Source organism: Mustela putorius, unplaced genomic scaffold (genome assembly GCF_011764305.1).
Source record: "Mustela putorius furo isolate JIRA1106 unplaced genomic scaffold, ASM1176430v1.1 tig00003858_pilon_pilon_pilon, whole genome shotgun sequence".
Classification (NCBI taxonomy): Eukaryota; Metazoa; Chordata; class Mammalia; order Carnivora; family Mustelidae; genus Mustela; species Mustela putorius.
The window spans coordinates 46,303,747-46,318,329 of record NW_025422010.1 but is presented as its reverse complement, the minus strand read 5'-3'; the positions used below and the strand labels follow the sequence as shown (position 1 = coordinate 46,318,329).

The window sequence follows — 14,583 nt, the reverse complement described above, 5'->3', positions numbered from 1 at the left end:
CTCTCTGACAAATAAATAAAACTTAAACAAAAAAACCCTAGAAAGAATTTGAAATGTTATTAAAATAAACTTCGAAATAGGTTAAATTGTAGTTTATAATGATGGATTATAAACTGAGATCTTAGTATATGTTCCATATCAAAAGTAAGTTTCCTGGATGCATAATACTTCAGGTATGGTAGAGAAAATATTTTTTGAAGATCTTTGCAAAGTGGCAGTTATTTTAGGATGAAAGGGTACAGTGGAATGGGCATTATCTTTTGATTAATATTTACTGTTTTTGCAGTACCTATTCCTTCTTGTCTCAGTCTCAGTCTTAACCTTACTCTGAAAATCTGTTCCATTCCTGATCAAATTGTGCCTTACTGATTTGCCACTACCATAGTTATTTCCAGTTGCCACCTCCGTCTTTCTAGTGGATAAAGTGTATCTGTCAATTAGGTTGCTGGAGCTATTCCATTAGGTTAATGGAAAAAGACTAGACAAAGATTTGGAAGTCCTCAGTATGGAGTTTGAAGTGATGAGCAGCTTTCTCCAAAGCTTACTCCGAGGAAGAAATGATAGTTATGTGGTGATGGAAATGTTGCCACCAGCCATGTGTGGCTGGCTAGTGAGTAGTTGGAATGTGGCTAGTGAGACTGAATAACTAATTTTTAGTTTTGTTTAAGTTTAAATAGCCATATATTTCTGGTGGCTACTGTATTGGACAATATTGAGAGCTATTTAGCTCTCTCAATATGTAAACGAGACAACAAAACCTTTGCTTAGAAAGCTAAATATTTAGGCATTTATCCAGGCTTTGATCTTTTAAAGAGAGATGTTTTAAGGTTTCAGAGATATGACCCTCAATTTTAAAAAGGAAGCTAATTTCTTAAAACGGTAAGTTTCCTTAAAAATGTAATTGGAAAGACCGGGATTGGATAAAAAAATAGAGTGATGCTGGGTGCAAAATATGTTTTGGGAAGTCCAGTAGTTTGGTTTTGTTGTTAGCAGTTCCTTTTGTTTCAGTGTTTCAGATGTGTAAACATTAAATGAAATTCTTATGTTTCTAGTTCTTAACAGCACTGAAATGTGTATAAATTAAAGCTACAAAACTAATACTGTCCAGGTTCCCTAACGTTAATGTGACATATGTATATTTTATAAAATGCTTACAATATGTATTGGTATGCAACAAGTTATTTTTTTAGATTGGCTTTTCAGTGCTACTAATACCTTGGAAAGACTCAGTTCTTTCATCACATTTCTCTATTCACACAGATTTGATACATTGGGAAATAAAGAGCATCATGTTGTCTTGTACGGAATTAGTTGTAGAAGTCTGCCATTATTGATTTCTCATAAATTACTTTGGTTTATGGTAGTAGCCTATTGTGATTTTATAAATACAGTCTTGGGTTCTATATGGCTGTGTCGTAGGTTTGTAACCGGGTGATGTAGAATGTGCTTATTTTAATTATTCTCAACAAAATAATAAGAATTCTTGTAGTGAGCTAATTTATCTTGGGGGCAGTATCTGCAGTTTGAGAAACTAAGTGAACAGGTAGTGATGGTGAGAATCAGACTGGGTATTGGATCTAGAATGGGTGCAGCGTGGAGAATGGATTTGGGAAAAGATGAAACTGGAAGTAGGAATAGTGGGCTGTTGTAGTCTAGAGAAGTGATGGCAACTAACACTATCCCGGGAGGTATGGAAAGGTATGAGATTCAGTCAAGAGAAATTGGGTGTAAGTACTGATGATTGTAGAGAGAACTGTTCGTACCTGCTGCAGTTTTGGCTTGAGTCACTTGGGGTGAAGGTTGTTGATAAAGAATAGGGGAGGAAGAGCAAGTTTGGGGATGGAGTGAAGAAGACCGGTTACAAGTTTTATTTCTTGGAGTTTTGAAGGGATCTGGTGCATGCCCAGGAACTCTGAAGTCACGCTTTGAGAACTCCTGTCATTGTAGATTGTCATAGCTTGTTAGAATCGCTTAACAAAGGTGCAAATAAGAGAAAAGTATTTTGTCACACTGTTAGTAGTGAATAAATGAATAAATTAATTTTGTGGAGAGTAAGAAGGAACTTCCAGAAAGGTAGTAGGAGAATCAAGAAAATTCCGTGTTCTAAAAGCCTAGGAAAGAAAATTTTTGTTAAATGACATGGCGAGATCAAGGAGGATAAAAACTTTGTAGTAACCATTGGTTTCCAAATTAAAGGCATCTGATAACCTTTCATAACCAGTTTTGAGGGGCCTGGTCTTAAGAAGTCTTTCTTAAAATGCTAGAAAGTTTCTGGGAAATGAGAAATTAGAAGCAAATGTAGCCTGCTTATTTAAAAGTTTTAAAATTTAGATTTATTATTATTTGATTAGGTAATTTGTACAGAGGATGAAAGAATAGTAAAAAAGTCTCCCTCTCCAGTCTTTCATGTGCGGTCTTCTTCTCGAGAGGAAACTGTTCTTAATCGGTTGTTTTGTATAGCCTTCCAGAGCTTCTGTGCGTTTAAAAACATGGGCATATATGTTCATTTGTACCCCTCTCCCCATAAAAATGGTTAGACTACTCTTACAGAGCTTGAATGAGAGGTGGAGGAGAGAGGACGATATTTAGAACGCGTGACCAAGGAACATTATTGTTTTTTCCTTCAGTGTGTGAAAGAGGCAAATAGGGAAGACAGGCAGGTGTCCAACCAGAGAACATTCTTCAGGAGGCCCTCCAGGAACCTTTGAACTGAGTGCAGTATTTTCTGTTACGCACTTTTCTGAGGAGAGAGTCTTATCTTTATCAAATTCTCAAAGGAAAATAGAGCTAAGGAAGGTAATAATGACTGTTTTAGAAACAGGAGAGGAAGCAAGGCCTTGGCAAAAGATATGAGGGACCAACTCACTTGTATCTCAAATGAGGCCTTTGTCGAACAGATAAGGGATTTTTTCAGTTATTCCAGCAGTACCTTAGGGGGCTGACTTATTTGTATCGTTGGGACCCCATGGTCAACTAGTACTAACGAGCTCTGTGGTAGGGTCAGTTCTAATTACCAGCACCTGGTAGAGCACACTGTGTGGTAAGAACTGCCTCTTGGATTCTTCCCTAGAATCTTTCCATCCACACTGGAAACAGTGACCTCATTCCTTCTACCAACAGTCCTCACCTTTAGAGAAAGTCACTAAAATCTTTTCCAAAGTTGCTGGTTTCCTCTTCATCAGTGTATTAAGCATTCGTTGAATGGAGTATCTTCTGGTATCTCTCTAGTGGATATAGTTGGGGGCGAAAAGAGGGAGTGAGCAGATCACAGGTGATAAATTAGCGTTTGTAGGCCTTGAAGTCCTTATAAGGGATTATTAGTATCTCCCTTAAGTATGGGCCACTGTTCAGTTTCTGTTAATTTGAAATGTAATGGACGACAAAGAAGTGAGCAGCAAATAGCTATTATATAGTAGTCTGCTGATAAATGATGATAGCCTGGACATGTGGTGGTGGAAAGAAGTAGTCTCTAGATCTGTTTTGATATAGAATTTTCAGGATTTGCTAATGATTGGGTGGGGAAGAAGACAAAAGAAAATACTCAAGTGTGAGACTTGACCCAGTGATTGGGTTACCATTCACTGAGGTCACCTTAGGAGAATTTATATGGATGGATAAAACACATTTTAAACATGCATAGTTTGAGTTGCTTACTAAACATCCAAATGGAAGTGTCATGTATGCAGTTGGTACGCTGATTGAGAGGTCTCAGCTGGAAGGTCATCGGCACAGAGGTAGTGTTATTCTAAGTGATGGGACTAAAGGAGATTACCCAAACCGACCTCTGAGAAAATCCAATAATTAGAACTTGGTTAGAGTAGAAGGAATCAGCAAAGTGGGTTGAGAAAGAATGTCCAGTAAGATAGAGACATGGGAGGGACGCCTGGGTGGCTCAGTTGGTTAAGCAGCTGCCTTCGGCTCGGGTCATGATCCCAGCGTCCTGGGATCGAGTCCCACATCGGGCTCCTTGCTCAGCAGGGAGCCTGCTTCTCCCTCTGCCTCTGCCTGCCATTCTGTCTGCCTGTGCTCGCTCTCTCCCCTTCTCTCTCTCTGATAAGTAAATAAAATCTTAAAAAAAAAAAAAAAAAAAAGATAGAGACATGGGAGAGGAGAAAGCTTCAGAAAGAAGAGTGGTCAGTTACACTGATGCCATTGAAGGGTTGAGTGGAGGAAGACCGAGAAACTCCCATTGAATTTGGCAGCATGAAGCTAATTAATAACCTTGGTTTTCAGTGGCAACAGAAGTCAGATTTTAGAGGGTTGAAAATGAGTAAGAGGGAAAATGAGCTTGGGCAAATCTTTCAGTAAATTTTGTTTGGCTAGAGAAGAGATTCACCAGGTGGTAGATAAAGAGATGCTCATTTGGTTAAACTCCCAACTTAAAGGACTTTGAAAAGTTTGAGAAGAAGTGGAGAAACTGCAGAGGTCAAGAAAGTCAGGCACATTTGCAATATGATGATGATGGACCATAGAACCTGTGCTGGGTAGGGTGGAATGTGAAAGTGGTTAAGGTCGAGTGAGAAAATAGGGCAGTCAATGGACAGGAGATACTGCTGGACAGGAGATACTTTGTGAAAGAAACGCAGAGGGCGGTTCTGAGAACGTGAGCTGCAATGATAGGAAGGAGGAATTGGAGAGTTGGATGCTCGATTGAGATACTGGAGATGGTGTAGTTACTAGTACTGACAAGGCTGTGGCTATAATTTAGTTGAGTGAGCGTGGGCAGAGGAAGAGATCGAAGGACCCAGGATGTTGGCTGAATTATCCACATGAATAATGAGGTCTCCCTGAAGGGAGGATAAGAGTTGGGATGGAGAGAAACTGAAATGGAAACTATGTAAGTCTAGCGACCTAAGAAGAAAGGGAGGAGAGCGAAACGTCGTATAGCCAGATAGGAGCTTCCAAGAACTGGTATTTTTAAAGGATCAAAAATGGAGAAATTATTTGAGAAAAATAGGAGAGAGTTATGATAAAACCTATACCACCTCTTGACCCTTGGACATGCAATTGAGAGTGAGAAGGAAAAAGGTAGAAAGGAGTTGGGGGAGGGAGAGAAAGAAGTTTCATTTGAGAGAACCTGAGGGGCAAGTATCTTCAAGGGATGGCCAAGTCAGTAAGTGCAGGAGCTGGAGAGAATGTTTAGAGAAAATACTGAGGACATAGGAAAGCCTAGTCGGTCATTCAGGAGTGTACAGTGTAAGATTGGGAGAGGGATGCATCAAAAAAGTTTAAAAGCCACTGAACAATGGGATAGATGAGTGGATGTACAGAATATTATGGGGATGAGTGATGGGTGATAATGTATAATCAGAGGGAATTGACTATTTGGTTACTCCTGAGATAGGAATGTGATGTGCAGTGGTATTAATTTTGGTAAATGTTAGAACAGAGTATACAGTTGAAATCTGGTCCTGACTGTGGGCTGTCTGTGTGACTCAGACAAAGACACTGGCCAGATACCTATAAGTATATGTGTTAAATAGTAATAGATGGAGGAAGTCTTGGGACTGCTTCTCTTATATTGGTAATCTCAAGGCAGATAATACAGATGACTATTCTTTCCATAATAAAATTGAGATGGATATTGTAGACTGCATTAAATTATATTTTCCACCTATTTAGCACCCGTAAGTTTAAAGCAGAAAATGAGACTTGAAGAGTAAGGTCTGCATAACCGAAGTTTTATGTATAATAGACATTTTATGCAATCATTTATCCCACAGAAAATTTTTTTAGCACATTCCATGCTTAGGCATTATTGCAGACTCTGAAGATAGAGCAAGGGAAGTCCCTGTCATTATAGACCTAGAGGTCAGGAAGAGAATTAAACCCTACAGAAAATAATTTGTGTGACTATTTCCACAATTCTCCCAAGGATGTGTACACAGCTAGAGCCAGGCCGGATGTAAAGGAGACCGTTTCACAGAGTAGCTGCCTTAGTTTGGATAGAGCTGCTCTGTAAGTATTGGATTGAAACTCATTCCCATCTTTTGCACAAGTCCTTTAATGACCTGCTATTTGCTAAAGCTGCAAGAAGTTATTTTTCAAGTAGAACTCTTCAAAACTTGTTTTCAGTGATGAATTTCAGTTAACTACAAGTCCTTTTTTTTTTTTTAACAAGTCCTTTTTAATGAGCTCAAAGTGTAGTCCACCTAATATTTATATATATTTTTAATATTCCCATTGATCTTAAAAAATCTTGTCCCACACTTGGGATTTTACACTAAGTGGATTTTTCAGTACAAAATCATAGATTCCAGATATTCTTTACTTTTTTGCAAAAGCTTATGGAATTTCCACAACTTTGTGAATGTACTAAAAAACCACTGAATTGTAAACTTTAAAATGGTGAATTTTATGGTATGTGAATTGTATCTCAATTTTTTAAAAATTTGAAAGATAGTAAAGTACACTGTTCTTGACTTTGTGAAAAGGCATTAACTATAGGCTACTGTACATATTCTGGAATAAATCTGAAGTTATTTTTTGATGATAATACTGGTTTGGTCTAAAGATATCACTCAGGCTCCCCTCTTGTAAAGCAGGAGATGGCTTTCCTCCTGGAGAAGCTTAATAGGTTTAAGTTCCTAAATTTCTTTTTCTCTCTCTCTTTTTTTTTTTTAAATCAGATAGATATTGCAAGTAGGCAGAGAGGTCCGCAGAGAGAGAGTGGGGGAAGGAGGCTCCCTGCTGAGCAGAGCCCAGTGGTGCGGGGGCTCGATCCCAGGATGCTGGGATCATGACCTGAGCCAAAGGCAGAGGTTTTAACCCAATGAGCCACCCAGGTGCCCCTCTTTTTTTTTTTTTTTTTTTAAAGACTCTACTTACTTATTTGACAGAGATCACAAATAGGCAGAGAGGCAGGCAAAGAGAGAAAGGGGAAGCAGGCTCCCTGCCAAGCAGAGAGCCTGATGTGGGCTCTATCCCAGGACCCTGGAATCATGACCTGAGCTGAAGGTAGAGGCTTTAACCCACTGAGCCACCGAGGCACCCCAAGTTCCTAAATTTCATTAGCATGGTCAAAAGCATGTTAATGCTGATAATAGAAATAGCAACTATTTTTTTTGTTAGAGATTTTATTTATTTGACAGACAGATCACAAGTAGGCAGAGAGGCAGGCAGAGAGAGAGAGGGAAGCTGGCTCACCGTTGAGCAGAGCCCCATGTGGGGCTCCATCACAGGATCCTGGGATCATGACCTGAGCTGAAGGCAGAGGCTTAACCCACTGAGCCACCCAGGCACTCCAGAAATAGCAATATTTAATCAGAATTTACAAGCCAAAATGACTATAAAATACATGCCTATTTTGTTAATTATTGTCTTTCCCTAACCCTCAGAATGTTAGCTCTGAAGCAGGGACTTTTTGTTTTGATGATGATATACCCAGCATGTGGCTGGCACACAGTAGGCAAATTTGTTCAGGATATTTGTTCAGTGATTGAGCGAAAGCTGCATTGCCACAGCATCATATGTGCATTACCTTGTTTGATCCTTGTAAGGATCTTATGAGTGGTTATTTACAGATGAGAAAAGTGACCTTAGAAAAAAATAGTCTTTGCTTTTCAAATTGGGGTATGAATATCTCTTGGGGGGTATGTACTATATGGAAAGCCATAGAATTAGAATGGTACTTGAATGATACTTGGACGTATCAGTTTTACTTGATCATTTTGGGTAGGTAGAACAGCGTTTTTACATTAAAACAAATATGACTCGGGGCGCCTGGGTGGCTCTGTTGAAGCATCTGCCTTCAGCTCAGGTCATGATTCTGGATCCTGGGATAGAGCCTTGAGCCCTGCTTCTGGCTCCCTGATGAGTGGGGAGTCTGCTTTCCCCTTTGCCCCTCCCCCTGCTCACGCTTGTTTGCTCTCTCAAGTAAATAAATAAAATCTTTTAAAAAAACTTAAGGGGCACCTGGATCGCTCAGTTGTTAAGTGTCTGCCTTCAGCTCAGGTTGTGATCCCAAGGTCCTAGGATCGAGTCCTGCATGAGGCCTGCATGAGCCCCACATCGGGCTCCTTGCCTGGCGGGAAGCCTGCTGCTCCCTCTTGCACTCCTGCTTGTGTTCCCTCTCTTGCTGTCTCTCTCTGTCAAATGAATAAATAAAATCTTTAAAAAAAAATACAAAAAAACTTAAACATGGCTAATTTTTAGAATAAAGTACAAAATATGCAGGATTTAAGATAAAAATGAGTTCTTTTGGCTCTAGTCATAGAATATGTACAGTTTCAAACTGTCATTCAGCTTTAATTCAAAGCCAGGCTGGGAAAAGTGATTATTTAGAATAAAAAATTAAATTCCTGCTGTTGGGATTATGCTGTGTGACAGCTTACATGGTATACACAACAGGGATGATTTTTTTTTTTTTAATTTTATTTATTTGACGGAGGTCACGAGTAGGCAGAGAGGCAGGCAGAGAGAGAGGGGGAAACAGGCTCTCCGCCAAGCAGAGAGCCCAACGTGGGGCTCGATCCCACGACCCAAGATCATGACCTGAGCCGAAGGTAGAGGCATAACCCACTAGCCACCCAGGTGCCCCACAACAGGGATGATTTTAAAAGTATTTCTGTATCCTTAACTTCTGTGTGTACTCTTTCCTGTTGAACTAAGCATGCACCTGAGATGGAGGTACAGGCTCTTTTTTCTCCTGTTCCCCTTTCGTAGTCTACCTTCTCTCGTTTTATAGGAGAGCACACTTTTTACTTGTCCGCAGTATTACCGTGGTGCAGAATGTGTGATCTCTAGTAAAGGAGTAATTTGAGATACTGGTGTTGATGCCAAGAAAATGAATTACTTGGTAACATTTAAGTCTTTCTTCCAGTATAATTCTTTGTCTAAAATTTATAGAGAACTTAATGTAGACTTCAATTATTAAAAATTTTTGATGATTCACAATGCAATATTTTGACATACAACTTAAAAGAAGTTCAGAGATTGACAATAAAACTCATTCTTATTTACTCATTTATATGAACAGGTTTTCTTGGTGTTCATCTTTAAAAAATGAAAAGTAGGAACAGAATTGGTTCTAAATCTTGGCCCATTCTAGCAGCTAGTAATACTCATCCAAGCCCATGAAGTTAGTTCTAAATTTTAAAAAATCTCTACTTTAATACATCTAATTTTTATTTCACTTACTAATGTGTGATTTACTGTTTGGGGGCAGTTATTTGCTACTAAGGTAGTAAACCAGAAATTTATTAACTTTTTTTTTTAAATCACAAAGTACTTTATGATCACAAGAAGTTTAAAAAATAATCTCATGATGTATAAATGATCAGTGAAAAGTTTTCAAGTTGAAAATAGGAAATAACTTGGGGAATGGAATTATTCAAAGAAAAAAAGGAGTGAAATAAAATGTTTAACCATTAAAGAGTTTGTTCATGTGTAAGTGGTTGGTAGGTATATTTAGATTGTGTTAGATATGTCTTAAAGTGATATGTTTATTATCAAAATGTCAACATTTAAAATACTGTAGTTCATTCTTTGCAATTACTTACATTAAAGTTTGAAATAGTCTTGATGTCCACTTTGAAATGTAGGTGAGGTATTTTCAAATATTTTTTAGCTGGTAGGAATGTAGAAATGTTTGAGAAATCACTGGTTGATGACACATGCTCTTCGTCCACCTCTTTAATTACCCTCTTTTCTAGCCTAAGTCAAGCTAGGTCAGCTGAAAGGCTACATGATAATTAGACCACACTGGTATTTAGTCCCTTTAAGAACCACCATCTCCAAGTTTCCTTTAAATTTTATGTTCTTGGCATTTAACGGAGGTCACTGAAAAAGAAAAAGCATTTGAAGTTTGCTTAATATTTGTTGTGATATTAGTGCCTTTACTTTTTTTCTAGACTTAATACCAGAACAGCTGTTTTCCTTATTAATTGGTATGTTTCCTCCTCTCTAACCTGGTATCTATATGATTTAATGTTTCTCTTTTCACCCAGACTTCTAAAAATTTTAGATCCACTTTTGATGCTCAGTGCTAGTATTGATCACTATTAGTCTTTTCAAAAGGAAATTTGTTTTCCCCTGTCACTGATTCTGTATTTTTAAAAATTAATTTTTATTGAATATTTGTTACTTTCTGAGTGTACAAAGATCCACCTCAGATATTTATTGGAAAAAGATAAAGTAAATTTTTTTTTTTTTAAGATTTTATTTATTTAAGGCGCCTGGGTGGCTCAGTGGGTTAAAGCCTCTGCCTTTGGCTTGGGTCATGATCTCAGGGTCCTGGGGTGGAGCCCCGCATCGGGCTCTCTGTTTGGCGGAGAGCCTGCTTCCTCCTCTCTCCCTGCCTGCCTCTCTGCCTACTTGTGATCTGTCTCTGCCAAAGAAATAAAATCTTTTAAAAAAAAAAAAGAGAGATTTTATTTATTTATTTGACAGAGAGAAAGCTCACAATTGGATAGAGAGACAGGCAGAGAGAGAGAGAGGAGGAAGCATGCTCACTGCAGAGCAGAGAACCCGATGCGGGGCTCGATCCTAGGACCCTGGGATCATGACCTGAGCCGAAGGCAGAGGCTTTAACCCACTGAGCCACCGAGGTGCCCATAAAGTAAACTTTTGAAAAGAATTTATAGATTTATTTTTGTATTCCTCCCAGCACCTAAGGGGATAGAATAGAGTCTCAAAAATTGAGTTATTTGAGTGCTTCCAGTCTAATATACACATTATTATAAAAATACATTAAATTTTGATTTGAGGGCTAGCTTATATACCGAGATTTAGCAAGGTGGGAAACTTTTCTTTCTAATATTAGAATGTGCATGTTTGCTAATTTTTTAAAAAAGATTTTATTTATTTGACAGAGAAATCACAACTAGGCAGAGAGACAGACAGACAGAGAAGGGAAGCCGGCACCCCAGTGAGCAGAGAGCCCAATGTGGGACTCAATCCCAGGACCCTGAGACCGTGACCTGAGCCAAAGGCAGAGATTTAACCCACTGAGGCACCCAGGTGCCCCATGTGTGTTTACTATTTTAATTTTGTGATACAAGAAACTTATGCTTTACTTTTTCTTATACTGAAAAGAAAGATTACAACTATTAAAAAAGTGTTTGCTTTATAACTCCTATGTTTATGATGGATTAGTCATATTTAGAAGGATTCAAACGGGGGTACCTAGGTAGCTCAGTGGGTTGGGCCTCTGCCTTCGGCTCAGATCCTGATCTCAGGGTCCTGGGATGGAGCCCCGCATGGGGCTCTCTGCTCATCAGGGAGCCTGTTTACCCCTCTCTGCCTGCCTCTGTGCCTACTTGTAATCTCTGTCAAATAAATAAATAAAATCTTTGAAAAAAAAAAGAAAGGATTCAGACATACAACTGGATATGAACATGACTCTTTGGCATTCCTCAGGTGAGAGTCCTGATAAAATTTAGTGTTTTTGTGACAGTCTGTGGGAAAACCAGTTAGTCCAGTTTTTCAGATCACATGCCACTGTTTTGGAATACGAAATTAATTAGTACAAAAATTCTGTCTTCAGAGCTTTCAAGCCAGTTAAAGGGAGAAAACATAATAAAAATCAAAGTAAGATCAAGAGAAAAATAACACAGTAGCTTCTTGAATAATTTCTTACTCCATCCCACTGAGGAATGCACTCTTTATCAGACAGTGGAGTTGTGTATTTTGAATACTTTTAGCCAGATTTTTCTTCTAATTTTTACTTAATGCATCAAAAACATAAGTTAATGAAAAAAAAAATAACGATCTTACCATTGTAGCACCAATAATTTTCTATGTTTCATGCTTCCTTACAGTCTTTGAATTCAGGATTCATTTAGAATAGACTCCTGTCTCTAGTCATTTTTGTAACAATGAGAATCTTAAGAGGCTCCACTGTTTCCTCATACAAAAAGTTGCAATATACTTTTGTGTCTGCTGATGCCATCTTAATTCTAATATCAGCAGAGTATATTGTTCTTTTAATAAAGAATGGAAACATTAAAAACCAAACAAGGTATTACGTAGTGATACATACTAATTTTAACTAGTGACAGGAAAAGTTCTCTATAAGTTTAAGGTTGAATATTAGCTATTTTAGAGTTTGGGTAGCTTCACTTAGGGCCTCAGAATGCTCTACATGTCATAAACGAGGGGTATCCAAACCTGTGCATCACAGAATTACCGGGAGAGTTTCCTTTCTTTGTTTCTTTCTTTCCTTTTTTTTTTTTTTTTTTTAAATAATCGTTTATTCATTTGAGAGAGAGAGAGAGTGTGTGACTGTGTGTGTGTGTGCAGGTGAATGGGGAGGGGGGCCAAGGGAGAGAGAAACAGAGCAGCAGACTCCCTGCTGAGCGCAGAGCCCCATGGGAGGCTCAGTTCCAGGACCCTGAGATTATGACCTGAGCCAAAATCAAGAGTTGAATGCTTAGCCGACTGAGCCAGGTAGGTGCCCCATCCAGAAGAGCTTTAAAAAATACACATTCCTGGGCTTCACACTTTTAAAGATAGCATTCTAAGTGGTTATTTTGCAGCCTGTCAGTCAAATTGGCTTACTTCTAAATAATTTTTTGAAAATCTATAAAAATAGGAAGCTAAATGCCTAAGAGACATTGTTAGTCTTATTTAAGATGAATGTATCTTGGGACCCCTGGCCAACTCAGTTGGAAGAGCAGGCGATTCTTTATCTTGGGGTTGTGGGTTTAAGCCACATGTTGGGTGTAGAGATTACTAAAAAAAAATAGTTAAAAAAAAAAAAAAGAATATACCTCACAAAGGTAAGCACATACATTGGCAGAGGAAGGACAAGCATGCCCAGTACATACAGAGAAGAGGGGGTGGGGGGGGAGGGGGTGTGGAGAGGATGTTAATGGAGATGTATTTAGTAGTGGGTCCAAGTAATACCATAATTGTGCTAATTGTCAGTTTAATATATTCTGATGCTTACCTTTCTAGACATTGGTAACATTTTTTTTTTTAGAATGTTCTAGATAGGTCTTTGAGTTCTTCAGATTAATTTCCCCAAAAGGAGGTTAATCCCAAGCAATATATATATATTTTTTAAGATTTTATTTATTTGAGAGAGAGAAAGAATGAGAGAGAGAGAGAGAGCATGAGAGGAGAGAGGTCAGCAGGAGAAGCAGATTCCCCGCTGAGCAGGGAGCCCGATGTGGGACTCGATCCCAGGACTCCAGATCATGACCTGAGGTGAAGGAAGTTGCTTAACCAAGTGAGCCGTCCAGGCACCCCAAGACATTGGTAACATTATTAAAGCAGAGGTCACAAACTCAACACCTAGGGTTAAGACAGGTAATGCAAACATAAGTTGTTGAGAAATTTTGCTAGAAGAGAGCCCTTGACACCTCTTGTGAGCAGCCATTATTAATTAGTTATGGCCTGCTGTGGCCTAATCAAGTCCAGTATTTCTAGATCTTTGAGTTTTTAAGAGAAGCTAGAATCTGGATTTTATGTGAAATCTCCAGATTTGTAGATGTTTGTTCATTGTATTAAACACTAAAAACTGAACAAAATACATCTATAGGTTAAAAGTTGGTTCTCCTGCCACCAATTTGCAGTCTGTTTCAGAGTAGCATTTTTCCCAGTGGTCCCTGGGTCAGCAGCTGCAGCATCACCTGAGACCTTAATAGAAATGCGAGTTCCTAGGCCCCACCTCTGATCTCTACTGAATCAATCTCTAGTAGGAATGAGGTCCAAGACTCCGTTTTAAGAGACCCTCTGGGTGGTTCTGATGTGTGCTGAAGTTTGAGAACCATTGTTGTGCAGCCTGGAAGTTGATAGCACAATTTTTATCTGAGGATAGTTGAAAAGACAAAACTTCATCGACTATCCTATGGATTTATCAAGTATATTTCTATGTCAAAAATACCAGAGGCATGTTTTTTTCAGATACAGATGACCATATATGTGTGTGTGTGTGTGTGTGTATATACCCAGAACACACACACACACACACACACACATATATATATATCCAGAATCAGACTATACAATGATTAAATCACATTTTTTTTTCTCCTTCCTTGCCCTGCTGCCCATCTACCTCCCGTGGTTGTTAGAGCATTCATTGCAAATGAACTTAATAACAGCTCTGCCACATTTTGACTTCACTAGAACACATTTTAGATTTTATTTACTAGTTGATTATAATTAGTTAAGTTTGTTGCCAAATTGAGTTCTGTTTGCTAGAATTAGAACTTCCATTTCTAATTATCTTTTTAAATGGGAGTAAATTTAACTTACATGGGTCTATGTAAGCCTGGCCTCCTGATAGCTGACCAGTTAACATTTCAGTGGCCAAGTGTGCCATTATTTTCGTCCATTCTCAAGTGTTGAGAGGATCGCTGTACTAATTACTGTTCTGAAAACCCTCCTTTTTGTGTTACCCATAAATGCATTTGTTCATTTAAAAATCCCAGTATCGTGCTAATCAAATTAATTATGAATTTCATAGTTTTCTTATATTTTAAAGTACACAGAAAGCTTTTAAATGAGAAAACTTCATGTATGTCTTGGATAATGAAGTGCTAAAAATGTGAACTTGAATATTGCTGAGATTGAGAAGTTTGGAATAATCTGATTTAAAGTAATGGATAATGGTATTTGTCTTTCTCTGATTGACTG

General features: G+C 38.4%; 1 protein-coding gene across 2 annotated transcripts in view; it reads left to right on the top strand.

The window, feature by feature from the left end:
• Positions 1-14,583, top strand: part of MBD2 (methyl-CpG binding domain protein 2) — a 70,273-nt gene that overhangs the window by 16,898 nt on the left and 38,792 nt on the right. The window lies entirely within an intron of this gene.